The sequence below is a fragment of the Equus quagga genome, chromosome 13, assembly GCF_021613505.1.
Source record: "Equus quagga isolate Etosha38 chromosome 13, UCLA_HA_Equagga_1.0, whole genome shotgun sequence".
In the NCBI taxonomy this organism is placed as follows: domain Eukaryota; kingdom Metazoa; phylum Chordata; class Mammalia; order Perissodactyla; family Equidae; genus Equus; species Equus quagga.
In genome coordinates, this window is record NC_060279.1 from 18,497,551 (window position 1) to 18,513,765 (window position 16,215).

General features: G+C 44.2%; 1 protein-coding gene across 1 annotated transcript in view; it reads left to right on the forward strand.

Annotated features, from left to right (window-relative positions):
- Positions 1–1,606: 1,606 nt before the first annotated feature.
- The window catches only part of C13H1orf21 (chromosome 13 C1orf21 homolog), a 208,443-nt gene continuing 193,834 nt past the window's right edge, over positions 1,607–16,215 (forward strand). Inside the window, exon 1 of the mRNA XM_046681528.1 lies at positions 1,607–1,886. The gene's annotated coding sequence lies outside the window, so the exon portion shown is untranslated. The remainder of the gene's footprint in view (positions 1,887–16,215) is intronic.

A 16,215-nucleotide genomic window follows, 5' to 3' on the forward strand; every position in this document is an offset into this window, starting at 1 on the left:
CCACTTTATATATGAGGAAAGGAAGGCTGAAAGAAACCCAACAAGTCGCAGAGGTAACAGAAATGGTGGCTGGCAGCGCCTGACTGGAATCCTAATTTGCCTCCCCTCCCTTCTAGCCACTTCTCTTCAGGAGGCTGGGCTACAAACAGTTCTGGTTCCAAAGACACAAATAAACCCCAATACGGATAATTTAAAACATAGAATTCAAGTGAGTTTCAAAAACAATGTAATACCAGCCTTTCAAATGGAAAAAGGGAAAGCAGTGGAAAACCATTTTTTCAAAAACGCCTTCTTCCTAGCCATTATGGGTAGTTATTAATTCATTTCATTAAATTATGAATTTGCTTTTCAATTAAGTGTCTCATCACTGTCACAGCTCGGACGTATCCTTTTCCATTTGCCAACTTCATCTTGGCCGACAGTGAGAAACGATTCGGTTTGTGTGTAACCCGCGGGACCCCGAGAGGATCTTTGGCCCCTATTGTTTTCTCGGGTGTCCCCTCTCTGGAGGCCTGACATTCCTCGTGTCTGGGGCAATGCAGGAGCAGCGAAGCGCGGGGAAGCCGCACAAAAGACGTCCAACCGCTATCAATATTGAAAGATCAATTCAGTGCGCACACGAAACACCCAATATGTTGGGAGAAAAATACCTTCGCCCAGAGGGTGGGAAATTGGCTAACCTCTTGTGAGGGTCCACAAAAACCTGAACAGATCAAGTGGCGGATGGCGCTCTTCCCGGACCCCAAAACATCGCGGCCGCGCCCAGCAGGCGCAGCCTCCGCCCTTTAGTCCCGAGAGGCCGGGCAGGGCGGGGAGGGGGCTCAGGGCGCCAAGTCGCAGATAGCGGCGCGTCCGTCTCTCCCCCCAGTGCAGCTCTGCCGATTCGCGGGTGCTTCATTCATCTTGCAGGCGCCGGGGCTCCAGGGCAGGGCGGAGGAGGTTTGGTGGCGGGGCCCGGGCCGCCGGACTGAGCCCGCCAGTCCAGGGAGGGGCGAGGAGGGGCCGTGCGGCGCGCCCAGGATGCCCGGCCTTCCCTCGGTCTGTTTCCAGCAGGCGCAGCCCCGCGGCTAGGCCAAGGGCTGGCCTGGGTCTCCCGCAGAGCTGGGCCCTCCTGGCCTCGGAGCTGCCCCGCTGCTCCCACGCCACCCCCCGGGTGACAGGCCCAGATCGCAGCTTTCCCGCCGGGGTCCCGCCTCCCGCTGGCCCTCCGGCAAGGGGTGAGCGCGCGCGCGCGCACACACACACACACACACACACACACACACACACACGCCTATCCTCGCCGTCCTTCCCTCCCGGCAGCCCCGGCAGCCTCGCTCGCCCGATCGCCCGTTCCCTCGCTCCCTTCCAGCCTGGTGCGCGGCGCCCCTGCGGCCTCGGCAGGCCCCTCCCCGGGGGAGGGGAGCAGGACGCGCGCGGGAGCCGGGCGCGGGGAGGGACCGGCGGTAGGGGAGTGTCTGGCTGCCCCCGCCCCTCGAGTGAGTGACTGGGCAAGGAGGTCCCCTCCCTCCCGCCTCCTTCCCTCCTTCCCGGCCCCCTCCCTCGCTCGCTCCCCGCCAGCTCCCGCTCGCTCCCTGCCCACTCCCGGGGGGCCGTTCCGTGCCGCGGCCGCCGCGGCCGCCGCTTCTTTCACACTTTAGTTGGAGCTGCGCGCCGCGCTCAGTTACTGGCGAGCTGGCCGCGCGCCGCCGCCTCCCGCACGCACGCACGCCGGCCCGGCTCCGGGCTTCTCGGCTTCTACTCCGAGCAGCGGGGAGGAGAGGGAGACCCCGGCACGCGGTGGGGAGGTGGAGGAAGAGGAGGAGGAGGGAGGAAGAAAAAGGCGAGGAAGAAAGGGGCGGGGGGCGGGAGGCTTGCCACCTTCAGCCCCCCCGCGAGCGCCCAAGGTAAGCGGGGGCCATCGGCAGCCCCGGGGCGGGGGGAGTTGGCGGCGCAGCCCGCCCGGCTCGGCTCTCCCGGCTGGCCCGGGTGGGCTGGGAGGGAGGCCTGCGGGGTGTCTGCCGCGCGGAAGGGATGGGAGCCGCGGTTGTGGCGCTGCCGGGGCTGCTGCTGGTGCGGGGCCGGTGAGGCTGCAGGGGACGGAAGCTGGGGTGGGGGGAGCTCCAGGGGGCGTCTGCTTGCTGGGGCGGAGGGGCTGGGATGCGGTTGGGGCTGCTGACGACTTTCGTCACATCGAGGCCTGGGTGGCTGGTGTTAGACACCCCTCCCTTCCCACCCGCACCCCCCGCCGCCCTCAAGCCTTCCTGCTCCTCTCTGGCTTTGCCTGTAGCCGCCGTAATTTGCAAGCCAGAGCTTGAAAGAAAAAACAAAATTCAGAATCCTTTGCTAAGTCTCCGAGTCCTTTCTCCCGCTCCGACTGATTGATGTTTGTGTGGCTGCTGTGATCCCCGGGATTTCTGAAGTTTTGACCTTTGTGGGGTGGCTTGTCTCGGTGCATCTGTTTGCCCACCTCGATGTATTTATTATTCGTGCCCACGCGAGGCAGCCAGAGGGTGCTTGGTTATTGCACAAGGAAAAGATTTCACTCCCCTCTGCAGGCAGTTCGTGAAGTGCGGCCGCCGAGGCTGCCTTTGGTCTGCTCTACGGAGGAATTTTTTTTTCCTTTGACTTAAACTGTTTGTGTGAGAGAAGTCCCTGGGCTTAAGGGCTCTCATCGCCCATTCATTCCTCTTCTAAAGCTCTGAATTGGCTCAGGAACGTTGATAAAATTTGGGGTGGCTTTTTTGGCTAAAAGAGTTGCATGGTCAAAGATAGAAATATATACACATAAACACGCATTAGTCCTGGGAGATGACAAGCACAGTTTGAAATAGAAGTGTTTTGTTTCCAGTAGGAAGTTAATGACCTATGTATGAGGTCTCTTCCATCGCATGGGGGTTAGGAAAATTGTTTTAAAATAGATAGTGCTTATGTTGCCCGTGGCTGGAAGACAGCCATAAGTTCAGCTATTGGAGCAACTCTGAAAGTGATACACCCTGGTCACCCAAACCTCGGTAAAGACACACACACAAGCTCTGACTCAGACATTTGGGGGGGGGGGGGTGACACACCATGCATTCCATGTAGTACTTTTTTTGTTTTTAAGGAGACAGTGTGGACTGTTTGGGGAAGTGACAGGTTCGGTACACAGACAGATGTTCCCTACTCCAGGGGGTGGGATCACCTTCCACCTAATGAGAGTAACCTTTTGGTTTGGTAGGATTGGAATATACGAGGGTAGAAGAAATCGTGGGTGGAGTGGGCCTGGGTTACTTTAGCTCTCTTGGAGGGAGAAGTCCAAGATGCTCAATTTGAGGTTTTTCCTCCTTTTTCTTCCTCCTGGATCTGGATTGTAGGATCAATAGAACATGTTCTTTGTTGATGGTTTGGAAATGCAAAAGAACTGGCGTGGAAATTAATTTAGACTTGATCACCTATGTTTGTTTTGCTCCTTTTGAAGTAGGAAGTGCTAGTGATAGGACAGCTGAGTGCTTTTGTCTGCATAAACCAGTGCTGAAACTAGCACTTCACCCATCAAAATGCAGCATTAAAATGGAACCTCCCCAAGTGTTTCCTGCTGTGCAAACTCCGTTCAGAGAACGGCTCCAGAGGGCTACTAGGAAGAGCAGCAAAGATGAGTGAACTCAGCAATAGGATGACCGGATGCCCGAGGAGGAGTGGAGTGCTTCTCTTGTCAAGCTGATCTCCATTTGGGCATATTTCCCAAGAAGAAGGGCCTTGGTTGGTAGGGAGGTCTCATATCCGATGTTAAAAGTTCATCCTAGAAGGACCTTGAGGTCCAGGTTTCTCTCTGCAGCACTGACTCAGTTTCACTGGTTGAGAGAACTGGTAATTTTGTTTTCTTGGCTAGTAATTTATCCTTTACCCCCTCGCCCCCCCCCCCCCATCTGACTTTATCATCTAACTTGGATTTCTGGGAATTACTAGGCCGCTGTCTGAAGGGGTTTGAGCTTCTTGAAGAATCACAATGTATAAATCAAGAGCTTGTTCATTCATTGGTACTGTTTGCTGTGACTGATTCAAAAACCTACCAAGGAGGCAAGTGGTTTGCTCCTTTTTGAGTATCCTTTCCAGGCTGATGGTGCCTCAGCGCTGTGTTGTATTTTTGACCAGGCAAGCCTTGAATGTTGCATCCTGGTTTGCTCCAGGCTCTTTGCAGCTTCCTTCTGGATGTTTTCTGTGAGAGAAGGAGACACTCCAGGCAGGGAGAGGGAGTGTCATCGTGCTTCCTGTTAGGGCAGGAGAGGGCAGGAGCCTCGTTCACAGAGGGTCCTAAGTGTGCTAAGTATCATTAGCTTCACTGGAACATATCAGTACAACTTGGAGCCACAGGGGGCACAAACAAGTGCATTTTTGGCCATTTTGCAGTTCTTTGGAATTGAAGAAGTCCCATAGCATGGGAGAAGTAAAAGTTGTGATTAATTAGGTTCTCGTTAAAACATGAAAAGCAGAGTGCTATAGACCAGTATAAAATACTGCTTGGGAAACTGAGAAGACAGGGGTAGGGCCTGTGCACAGGGAGAATTGCAACACTGAAACCGTATTTTAAAAATCGGTGACAGTTGTGACTTTCAGAGATCATATTTCAAGAGCTTATCTGAAGTGGCATGTAAATTATATATATATGTATTTTTAACGTAGGTAATTATTTAACTTGACTATCTCAGCTCTGAAGTTGAATTTTACAAGTTACAGTTGCAACAAGAAACAACTTGACGTGCTGTGGTTATGCAATTATGACAGGAGTGGTTGGGTAGAAACTGGGCCAGGATGAACATGGAAATGAACCCACAACAGTGTCTGCAGTCACCAGGTATTAAGAAGTTCCTTTCCTTTTTTTTTTATTAGATGTGTTCCTGGAAAATGTATTTCCTGGGTTGTAGGCTAGTCACATAATGTAAGGATTGCTTTCCCTCTACACTTAAGAAAGGAGATGCAGCTTCCTCATCTGAAATGGAAACTGAGAAGATTAATTGAGCAAGCTACTGGAAGGCAGGCTGTTTGGTTCATGTCTGCAATCCGCACAGCAGCCACACGCTACCTTGCACTTGGAAGGCACTGAATGAGTGATTGAATTGAATGGAATTAACCTAATTAGTTAGATCTGTCATGTGTCAAAAAACCTCCTTGGAAATACATTAGATGTGGACATCTATTTTAATAAATCAGTATGATAGTTTATTAAGAGCTCCACATTATGCCTCAGGTAGGATTTTTAAGTGTTGAAAAATATTGGACAGGAAAGCAAACATACCAAGGGTAATGTCCTCTCAAATTACTGCAATTTCTAGTTAGGGCATCTTGATTTGGAATATATATAATATCCACATTTGACAAATATTTCTTCACTTGTGATTGTTGACTATGGTCTTTATCTTTTTTGTCCAAGGGGTTCAGTGAACATTGCTTTATATTTGTAGGGTGTTTTCTGGCTTTCAAAGGCCTTTCGCGTACCCTGTCTTACTTGCCATTGTGCTGCAGCCATAGCACTGAGGGTTTTCCTTGCGGAGATCTCTCCCAGAATATTCCTGGATCAAGGAGTGGGGCAGAGGACCTGTGGATGCTCAGGTAGCCCACCTCTTGGTTCACTGGATTTTCCCAAGGGAGGCAGTAATCAATATTCACTGCTGCCCCTCTAAATGACTTAAAACAAGCAAAGTGGAGACCTGTCTGGTGCAGGGAGCTCCCCCAGGCTGCCAGCATCCTGTGCTCTGCGCCTACGTCTGTCCTCTCCCTTTGGCCTGCCTTTGGCCTTACTCCTCTGCCAAATGTCCCTTTCACCTTCTTACCCTTTCTGGAGCTTTTCCATCCCACTGATTTTCATCCATAGATCCTCCTGCTTTTTATCCCACCACCTTACCTTTGCCTGCAAGTCTTGGGTTTTATGTGTCAGAATGATCTTTTCCAGTAATTTAACCGTATCTCCAGGCCTGCTTTCCCTCTGCCTCCTCCCAGCTCTCTGCTCAAGTGTAGACTTCCCGCTTCCCGCCAAGCGCCCTTCTGCCCTCAGGGCCCCTCTTCCTCGCCCTACTTTGCCCTGCACCTCCCTTATTACTCCCACCCACTCCTCTCCATCAAGCCTTCAGATCTTCGGCACATACCTGCCTCTGCCTGTTTCACAAGCTCAGGCCATCGCAGCACATGTGTTTATAGCGTTCATGAGTTGAAGTCCACGTGCTTTGTACCTTGTCGAAAAATGGAATTAGAGCAGCCCCAAGTTCAGGGATCTTTCTGCCTTTGTTTTCACTTTTGATGCCACTCTATTTTTGACTTTTTAAGGCTCTCAAGCCATTTAATAATAGCTACTTAGCATCTTCATTTCACTTAGCTGTTATGTCCTATGTGGGACAATAGATAAAGGAACTATCTCGATTATTGTTATTTTTAAATATTTGCACAACAAATCTTGGAAAGCATTTCAGAGATTTTCATAAGAGCACCATTGAAAGGCTTTACTGTGCACTAAATCTACTTACTAATCACAGAAGTAGAATGGTTTATTTAATTTCACCCTCCTTACCTTATTTTTTTCCTCCTTTGTTTAAATAAATATTGGTTAAATAAATACTACTGTAGCTTGAACCAAATTTTTTCTCATTTGTTGTGGTTTTGTTGTGCTGCATGAAAATTTTATAAGCTCACAGGACATGTTTATGCCAAGCAAAGACTCTTTAGCCAAGACCTAACATTGTTGGTTTCCCCTAGAGTTTATCATCTATGTCGGCCCCGTCAGTAGAGTCAGTGGGAGAAAAAATGTTAAACTAAAGACTACCACTGCAAAAACATATCCTCTCCACTCATTACGTGCAAACGTGGATTGGTCTTTTTATAAAACTGTAGATCCAACAGTAGTTATGCAATATCTGGAGTGCTTCAGGGCTTCTGGAAGAAGGTGTTTTAAAGCAGAGCAGGGAGAATGGTTTGAAAGTAAGGATTCTCTTTCTTTGATGGATCTATGTTTTGAGTACAGTAGATATTGCAGTATTTTCAGTTCATTGTTAAACCATATGTTAGGACATATTCCACCTCACTTGGTGACTTGTGGTTTTCCCTGCCCAAGTGGGATAGTGAAAGGGGATTGAGACGTAGTCTTTGCAGCAGTGTGGGGAAATTTTTCATACCCATCATTACTGATACAGGTGGTAGAGATGAGACGCATTCAACAACCCAAGAGATGCAGTGTGTACTGCAGCCACTCCTAAAAGCTTCTCCCCGAACCCCACAGTGGACAAGGAGATCTCCACGTGGTTGTTCACAGTGCGGTGGGGCCGCTATAGTAACACTACGATTTCTTTCATGCGAAGATTGAAAGGCCAGGTGTAGAGTAAGGAGATGCTGCAGGCTGACAGGCTGTGGTTTACAGAGAACTTTCCAAAGACACAGATAGTTGATATGTGCCAGGGGATGGCTTCAGCAGTTCTCCCCAAAAGTTCTGCCAAAAGCAATTTTCCTAAGATAATTTTATAACAATTTTTACAATGAAAAGATTGTAGAGGACTAAGCAACATACATCTCCTTATTTATCTCAGGCAGATACTGTCGCTATTTTGATGAACGAGGTTCGACTCTGGAAACCTCTTTGAGTTGCTTAATATTTGCTGAAAATTCAGATGTTCTGGTTTCTGTGCCAGGAATCCATGACAGTCTAGATACAGCTCTCAAAACAAATCTGCTTACCCTTGGTGACCTCTGCAACACCCACCCCAACCCCGCCTTGGCATCTCCTCCCTTCTCCTGCTCCTCTTGAGGTCCAAGCCGTTTCTCAAGTCTCAGTTCAAATCCTACCTCCTCTAGGGAGCCCCTTTTCTGACCATAGGATGGTTTCTCTCTTGCCTTCCATGAACTCCTGTAACACTTATTTGATGTTTACTTATTTTATTTCATTATCAGTTTTGATTTTCATTTATGTATTTTTTGTCAGTCTACCAAATTACAAGCTCTTCTATCATGCCACTGGGCCTTAAGAGTATATTATGCTAAATAAGTAGCTGTTGGTTGATTGACAGCTAGTCATTGGTCTGAGGCTTAGAATTTTTCTCTGTGAAGACCTTGCTCCCATTTAAAACTCTCTTTAACCGGATGGAAAAGTATAATCTGGAATAAGAAAAGATGTTGGGAATTTTTTAATTCCTTTGGTGGCCAAGGTTAAGACTTCTAATCTTTCATACTCAGATAATTTATTAAACAAACATTTACTCTTGTTGATGACACTTTGTGTCATCTCTGTGCCTGGCACTGGAGAGATGCTGGAGATACAGATAAAAAGGGCTGGCCCAGCCTTTGTGGAATTCTCAGACAAGCGTGGGAATTGACATGGAAACACAGGATATGTGGTGAGTAGACAGAGGTGCTTTGGGAGTTGGGGGAAGAAGGCAGCTAATTGTGTCTAGAAGTTGGCTGACCAAGCACCCTGGTTTCTCTGGGACAGTCCTGGTCTATGCCCGTTATCCAACACAGTTATTAATAGCAACCTCTTTGCCCTCAAGTCTCCCAGTTTGGACAATAAATTACATGGTTCCTCAACATAGAGAAGTCACAGAAGGCACCACAGAGGAGGGGGTATTTGGGATGACCCTCGAATGCTATACAAGAGTCCTCCAGGGTCTTGTTTACATTTCCAAAAATATTGGGGGACTCACATTGGTTTGCTAGCTTTATTTTTCTCATTTTACTATGGATTCAGAGACTAGTTCATAGATTGGCTTTTGGGAATAAAGGAGTTTGGGGGCAGACGGAAGATGGAGTAGGGTATTTCAGGCAGAAGATGCACAATGTGGAGACTAGTGAACATGGGTCATCGTGGCTGGAGTTTCCACGCGGGATGGGGCACAGTGGAGATGAGACTGATGAGCTATGCAAGGCTTCTGAGTAGAGTTTAGACTTTGTGCCCACAATGGAAGCAATGAGAGGCACTGAAAGATTGTAATCAGGAGAGACATAATTTGCACGATAGGTATTTCCTTCCTGAGTGTGAACAGGAAACTGGAGGGGGACAGAGACTGGACTCAGAGCCAATGAACTCTGGCACTAACCCTGTAAGAAATGATGGGAACTGATGCCTGAAAATGGAGGAAAGGGACAAATAGGAGAGGAATTTAGGAAGCAAAATTGGTAGGAGTCAGTGACAAATTGGGAATCGAGAGCGATGAAGGGTGTAGAGTAAAATTTCTGGTTGGATCATACTTTCTCTGAGATGGGGAATCCAGGCATTGGGAGGAAAGATAATTAACTCAGTTTGGAGTATGTTGAGTTTTAGGTGCTTACATTCTTTTGGATGGAGATATACTGAAATTTTGGGCTAGAATTCAGAAGAGAGGTTTAGGACAGAATTATGGGTTTGATCTCAGTTCAGTCATCATTTTCTTAGGGAATCGTTCCCTCACCACCTTGATGAGGTCAGAGGCCTCTATTCTGTCTTCTCATTGCTCCGTGCACCTTGCGTGCATGCACTTAGCACTTTTATAATTGCACATTTGTCTGTCTTTGTGACTCTTGGAATACTGAACAACGCCCCCCCCCCCCATCCTTCCCCCACCCCACCCGAATCAGGGCAAGATTATATCTGTTGTTGATCTTCTTGTATCCCCAGGACACCTACCACACAATTGGGGTCCAGCACATATTTGTTGAATGAATGAACAAATGAATAAATGAATGAATGAAGGAGAATTTTTGTAAATGTGGTAGTTGAAGCTATGTAGTATGACCTGAGATTGTGCAGGGAAAGTGAGTAGAAGAAGAAAACTGAACAGTGAGTTCCAGGGAACACCAACCTTTAAGGGCTGTGGATGGAAAAGGATAGTGAAAGAGACTGAAAAGTGTGCAGGCTCTCACAGAGGTGGGAGAACCGGGCAAGTGTGGTGTCAGGGGGAAAACAGAGTCCACATGTGGTCGGAATTGTGCACAGAGAAGTGAAACAGTATTGAAGAGGTTTTCTCAAGAGTTTATAATTCTATTATTGAATAGAGGTAGAAATATTTACCTTACGGGAGGTATCAAAATATGAGTATTGAGCATTGTTGTATTATATTAGCTTGTGCTGAATGCAAAGTTTGATGTTTTATCACTTTACTTTTATATGTTGGGCTTCTGAGGTTTGCCTTATATAATTTAGGCCAGTACCCAATGTAGTAAAAATCTGAAGCCATGTTTTGGGAGCATGACGAAATAGCACAATGTTTGATCATTGTGAAGTCATGAGTGTGCATATTGATTTATAAGAGTGTTAAAATACCCGAGTATTTACATTCCACCGGATAAGGAGCCATCAATAGTAAGAGCACATTAAGTTGTAACATTGTACCACTGTAATAAAGGATTGCTGATTCCAGAAGCCAGGCTGAGTAGCAGTGTCATTAAAGGTTTGTGGTATAAATAGACTCTTATTGCAGAGTGTGATTGTTGCTTGTTCTCAGTCCCCGCCGAGAGACTCAGGGTAGAGATGGGGGTGGCATCGTAGGGTTGTTGGAAAGAACATGGGCTTTCGATTCAGCAGATTCTATCCCAGTTCCACTACCTCCTAACTCTAGCTTCGTGATCTTGAATAACAATAGTAGTAATTGACAGTAGTATAATAAAAGCAAACATCTTACTCTGTGCCTGGGTACTGTGCTAAGTACATTAAATGCATTGTCTGCTTTAATGCTTTAATGCTTACAACAACCCTATGAAAAACCTACTCCTATTACCTCTATTTTATAGATAAGGAAGAACTGAGGCTGAGGGTCTTCAGGACCTTGACCAAGGTCTCATAGCCAATAAGTGATGGTGCTGAAACGGACATCCAGGCTCTCCAACTCTAAAGTCAGAGTTTTAATGATCAACTCCTGGCCAATTCTGTTTTCTCCATACCCCACCCCTCCCTTCCTGCCACGCACACACATTCCCTTCCCCTCTCCTACTGGCTCTTTTTGAAGCAAATCACAGACATTATGTCATCTTGTCTGTACATACTAGATTCTATTTCTAGATAGTAAGGACTTTTTTTCTTGTAACGTCACCACAATATCATTATCATGCCTAAAAAATTTTAACAATAATTCCATAATATCAAATATCCAATCAGAAAGCAAATTTTCCTCATTGGCCCATAATATTTTTTTAGTGATTAATTTGTTATCTTCAGGATTCAGACAATTTTCACACCTGAGAGATGCATCTGTCTTTATTTATAGGCTACCTTCCTCAATGTTCCTTCTTCTTTTTCTTCCCTAGCAGTTTATTTGTTGAAGAAACAGGCATTTGTCCTATAGGATTCCCTGCAATCTGTAGTTGGTTCATTGCACCTTGTTTCTTGGTGTTCTTCACTAAATTCTTCTATTTCCTGTATTTCTTGGCAAGAGTACATCAGAGAAAGTGTTAGGTACTCCCCATTAAACCACATCAGGAGGTCCACATGCCTTCTTGTTTTTTCTTTGGTGAGGTTAAGACTGATCAGTGAGTTGAGGTATTGTCAGCCTCGTCTTTCCATTAGAACGTTTCCCCAAGCCCTTGAAAACCACTGATGGTCGTTGCTTAGATCTGTTCTTTCAGTAAGAGTTGTAAGATGATGATCTTCTGTCACCCCTTCTGCATCTGTCAGCTGGAGTTTTTCTATCAAGAAGAAGTGAACCCCATCAGTTATTTGGTTGCCTCAGGGTATAGTTTATATGGGAAAATTAATGCTCACTTTTATTGCATTTTAAATAATCTTCAGAATAAGGAGTTGATTTTCTAGCATCTTCCCAAAAAGACCGACGAGGTTTTTTTCTATTTTTTTTAAGTATCGTTATGAACTCATGGATTTTAACACAATTTGTGTGTTTGAATCCCTTGCAGTTATTTCTTTTGAAGCTCAAATTCTCTTTGGCCTGTGGGAGACTCTTTCCGTTGAGTCCTTTTGACGTGACTAGAGTGGTCTTTGATGATGTCTTTACTTTCTGGTATAACAAATTATTTCAGACTTACCTAGGATTTCTCCTGCCCCAGATCTTTTTAGTGGTAAATGGTATTTAGAGACCACAGTCCAGGTGTTTAGGGGTTCTCATTGCCTCTGGGCTGGTTGTTGTTTTTAGTTGTGTTCAAGTGGACAGAGTTAGGAAAACATGCATGTATGTATATCTAGCTACTGAGATGTGGATATATACATATGTATGTACACATATGTATTTATGACATATATGTATATATGTGCATTTATGCATGTTGTTTCTACTTAACATAAGCAAACATATCTTCATTTCTTCCCTCTTAGAAAAAAGGTAGCATATTCTAGTTCTGTCCCTTGCTTTTTGCACTAAACTATTTCAGAGATCGCTCTGGAGCCATATATAAAGATTTCTCATTGCATTTTACAACTGCAGAGACGCCATTGTGTATACCAAACTTTATTCATTTGGATGTATGGTTGTTTCCAGTCTTTTGCTCTTATGTTATGGTGAGAATGATTCATTTTTGTTGGTGGGGGTTTATTTGCAAATCAAACATAAAGCCTAACTGAAGCGTTATTTTTCCTTCACTAGATGGACGGCTGAATGAACAGTGCCGCAGTGAACAGCCTTGTGAATATTTATGTTTGTGTTCTTGCTAGTTTATATCGGAGATAGATTCGAAGAAGTGGGATTCCTGGGTCAAAGGATGAATGCATTTGCAGTTTTGCTAGATATTACTGAAGTCCTTTCTGTGGGTGCTATATGACTTTTTCATTCCCACCAGCAGAGCCTGAGAGTGCCTTTTATCCCCCCAGTCTCACCAGGAGATAGGTTGTAAAAAACCTTTGAGTCTTTGCCATTTAAATGGTGAGAAATGATACTCTAGTGCAATTTTAATTTGCATCTCTATTATTATGAGCTAGCTTGAGTTCCTTTTCATATGTTTAGGAGCTGTTTGCATTTCTTTCTTTTTCTTTTTTTTTTTTAAAGATTGGCACCTGGGCTAACAACTGTTGCCAATCTTTTTTTTTTTTTCCTGCTTTATTCCCAAACCCCACCCATACACAGTTGTATATCCTAGTTGCAGGTCCTTCTACTTGTGGGATGTGGGACGCGGCCTCAACGTGGCTTGACGAGCGGCGCCGTGTCCGCGCCCAGGATCCGAACCCTGGGCCGCCGCAGCGGAGCGCGCGAACTTAACCACTCGGCCACGGAGCCGGCCTCTGCATTTCTTTTTTTGTGAATTACTCTTCATATTTTTTGCCCATTGTTACAGGGTTTTAAGTCTTTTTTCCCTTTATTTTATGAAGCTTCGTATATATTAGGAATATTATATATTAGAGATATTATTCTTGATTTTTGACCATTTTTTCCCCAGTTCATTTGTCTTTTTTCTTTATGATTTTTTTCATGTAAATTTTTTTCTTTGATATAGTCAGTTTTATCAGTTATTTTCTTAATTGCCTCTTGGTTTTGAAACATGATGTGGAAAAACTTTTCTTCTAGATTGTGGAGCAGCCCCATCCAATAGAAACATAATATGAACCACATGTGTAAATTTTGGTAGCCACGTGTAAAAAAAGTACAAAGAAACAGATGAAGTTAATTTTATAATGTATTTTATTTAATCCAATATGTCAGAAATATTATAATTTCAATAAGTAATCAATATTTTAAAATTATTAATGAGATATTTTACATTTTTTATGCTAAATTTTCAAGAACTGATGTGTAAAGTTTTATACTATAGCACATCTCAATTTGGTCACTACATTTTCATTGTAAATATTTGATCTGTATTTAGACTTCATAAAATTTACAGTTGAAAAAGTAAATTCACGTAACCAAGTTGTTCCAAGTATACATAAAAGTTTCCCAATAACTGAGTTAAGTATCAGTTTTTCAATTTCAATTAACATGAATTAAAATTGCAAATCCAGTTCCTCAGTCACATTAGCCACATTTCAAGTGCTTAGTAGCCACTGCAGATAATGACTGCTATTTTGGACTGCACAGTTATAGAGATAGTCACTCATATTTTCTTTCTTTTAGTACTTGTGTGGTTTTATTATTAACGTTGAAATCTGTGGGCGCTGGCCCTGTGGCCGAGTGGTTGAGTTCGCGCGCTTTGCTGCAGGCGGCCCAGTGTTTCGTTGGTTCGAGTCCTGGGCACGGATATGACACTGCTCATGAAGCCACACTGAGGCAGGGTCCCACATGCCACAGCTGGAAGGACCCACAGCAAAGAATATACAACTATGTACCAGGGGGCTTTGGGGAGAAACAGGAAAAAAAAAATAAAAAATCTAAATTGTCTCTTCTTTAAAAAAAAAAACACATTGAAATCTGTGACCCATTTGGAATTTATTTTGGTGTATGGTATGGGGAATGTATCCATTTTTTTTCTTTTTTCCACATGGCTATCTGGATATCACAAACCACTATTAAAAAGTCCGTCTTTTCCCCAATGATTTGAAATGCGCCCGTTATTATGTACTTAATTTCCATAAGTAATTAATTTGGTATATTTCTGCATTTTTTATTCTGTTCTATTGGTCTGTTCCTTCATGTTCCAGTACCCTACTGTTTTAATCATAGAGGATATATGTTTTAACATTAAAACCATGGTTAAAAGCATTTCATACCTACCAAGTTGGTAAATGTCTGTCAACATCAAGCGTTGGGCAAGGATATGGAGCAGAGGGAATATGCCTATGGTGCTGGTGACGGTATAAATTGGTATAATGATTTTGGAAAGAAGTTTGGAATACCTTGTAAGATGGTCCCCTGATGCATTTAGTCTTCAGGGTGGCAGAGCAGATCGCAAGCCTGGAGTGGAAGCAGTGTTGTCTAACAGCTTCAGGTTGCCATTCTAATATTATCATTTTCTGTATAAGCTGGGCTGTGGAAAAGGTTGGGAAGCACTGCCTTAGAGGAACTCCTACACATGTGCAAGAATGCTCATAGCAGTGCTATTCCTAATAGCCAAACACTGGAAACCACCTGTATGTCTATCAACAGTATATTGAATAAAGAAACTGTGGTCCATTGATAATAAACAGTAGTGAGAGTAACCTAAAGCTGTGTGTATCACCAGGGATGGATCTCACAAGCATAGTGTTGAGTGGAAAAGCGTGACAGAAGAGTAATACTATGTAATTCCATTTATGTAAAATTCACAAAAAGTTAAACTGAAGCAACACATTGTTTAAGGATTAATTCATACGTAGAAAGACTATAAACATGTAGGGAACGTTGACATAAAATGCAGGGGGATAGTGTTTACTTCTGGGGGGTGACAGGTAGGGTGTGATTAGGAAGGGCCTGTACAGGGGATTTCAGAGGTACTTGTAATGTTCTGTAGGTAGGTACATAGACTTTAATTTTGATTTTGTACACTGATTTGCATGTGTGCTGTGTGATTGTTTCATAACAAAAGAGCAGCAAAACAACAGCCTCAAAAATCCAGACTCAGGAAGAGGCAACCCAAAACGCAGAGAATTAAATTTATGCTTGAGAAAAACTTCTGTTAGATGTGAAGGACTTGGCTCTCTTCATTTCTTCTTTGGTGACAATGTCTTTTTAATTGGTTCATGAATGATTGAAGACAGAGATTTACTTTTCGTGTCTGGGTCAGTCAGCAGGAAATATCTTCTTGTGTGGTGTACACACAAGAGTAACTGTTGCATCACCAGAATTGTAAAGAGAGTCATGAGTCCTTGGACTCATAAGTAATTTTTTTTCGTACCATTTATGCAAAATATCATCATGGCCAATTTTAAACTTTTTTCAGAGAGTGAAGATTTTTGAAGAGACAACATCATAAATAGCAAACATTTATTAAGCATGTGCTATATGCCAGATGTAGCATGTACATTAACTCATTGAATCTAGCTAACAGTCCCATGAAGAATTAGATTATGGTCTCCGTGTTACTGATGAATAAACTGATGCTCAGAAAGGTTAAGCCACACAGGAAATACAGGGTGTCAAAAAGTCAACACAGGAAATACATGATAGGATTTTTGTGAAGGTTTGTCTGATTCTGAATGCCATGTTCCCAATTTCTATTCCAGAGTGTCTTTTTAAAAAGAACTTCAGGTGCTAATTTATCCCTTTGCTCAATGGAAGCCTATCCTTGAAAGTTAGTATTTCTACCCTTAAAATTCAGAGAAGGAGGGGCTGGCCCTGTAGCCTAGTGGTTAAGTTTGGCATGCTATGCTTCAGCAGCTCAGGTTCCCAGGTTTGGATCCTGGACATGGACCTACACCACTCATCAGCCACGCTGTGGTGGTGACACACATAA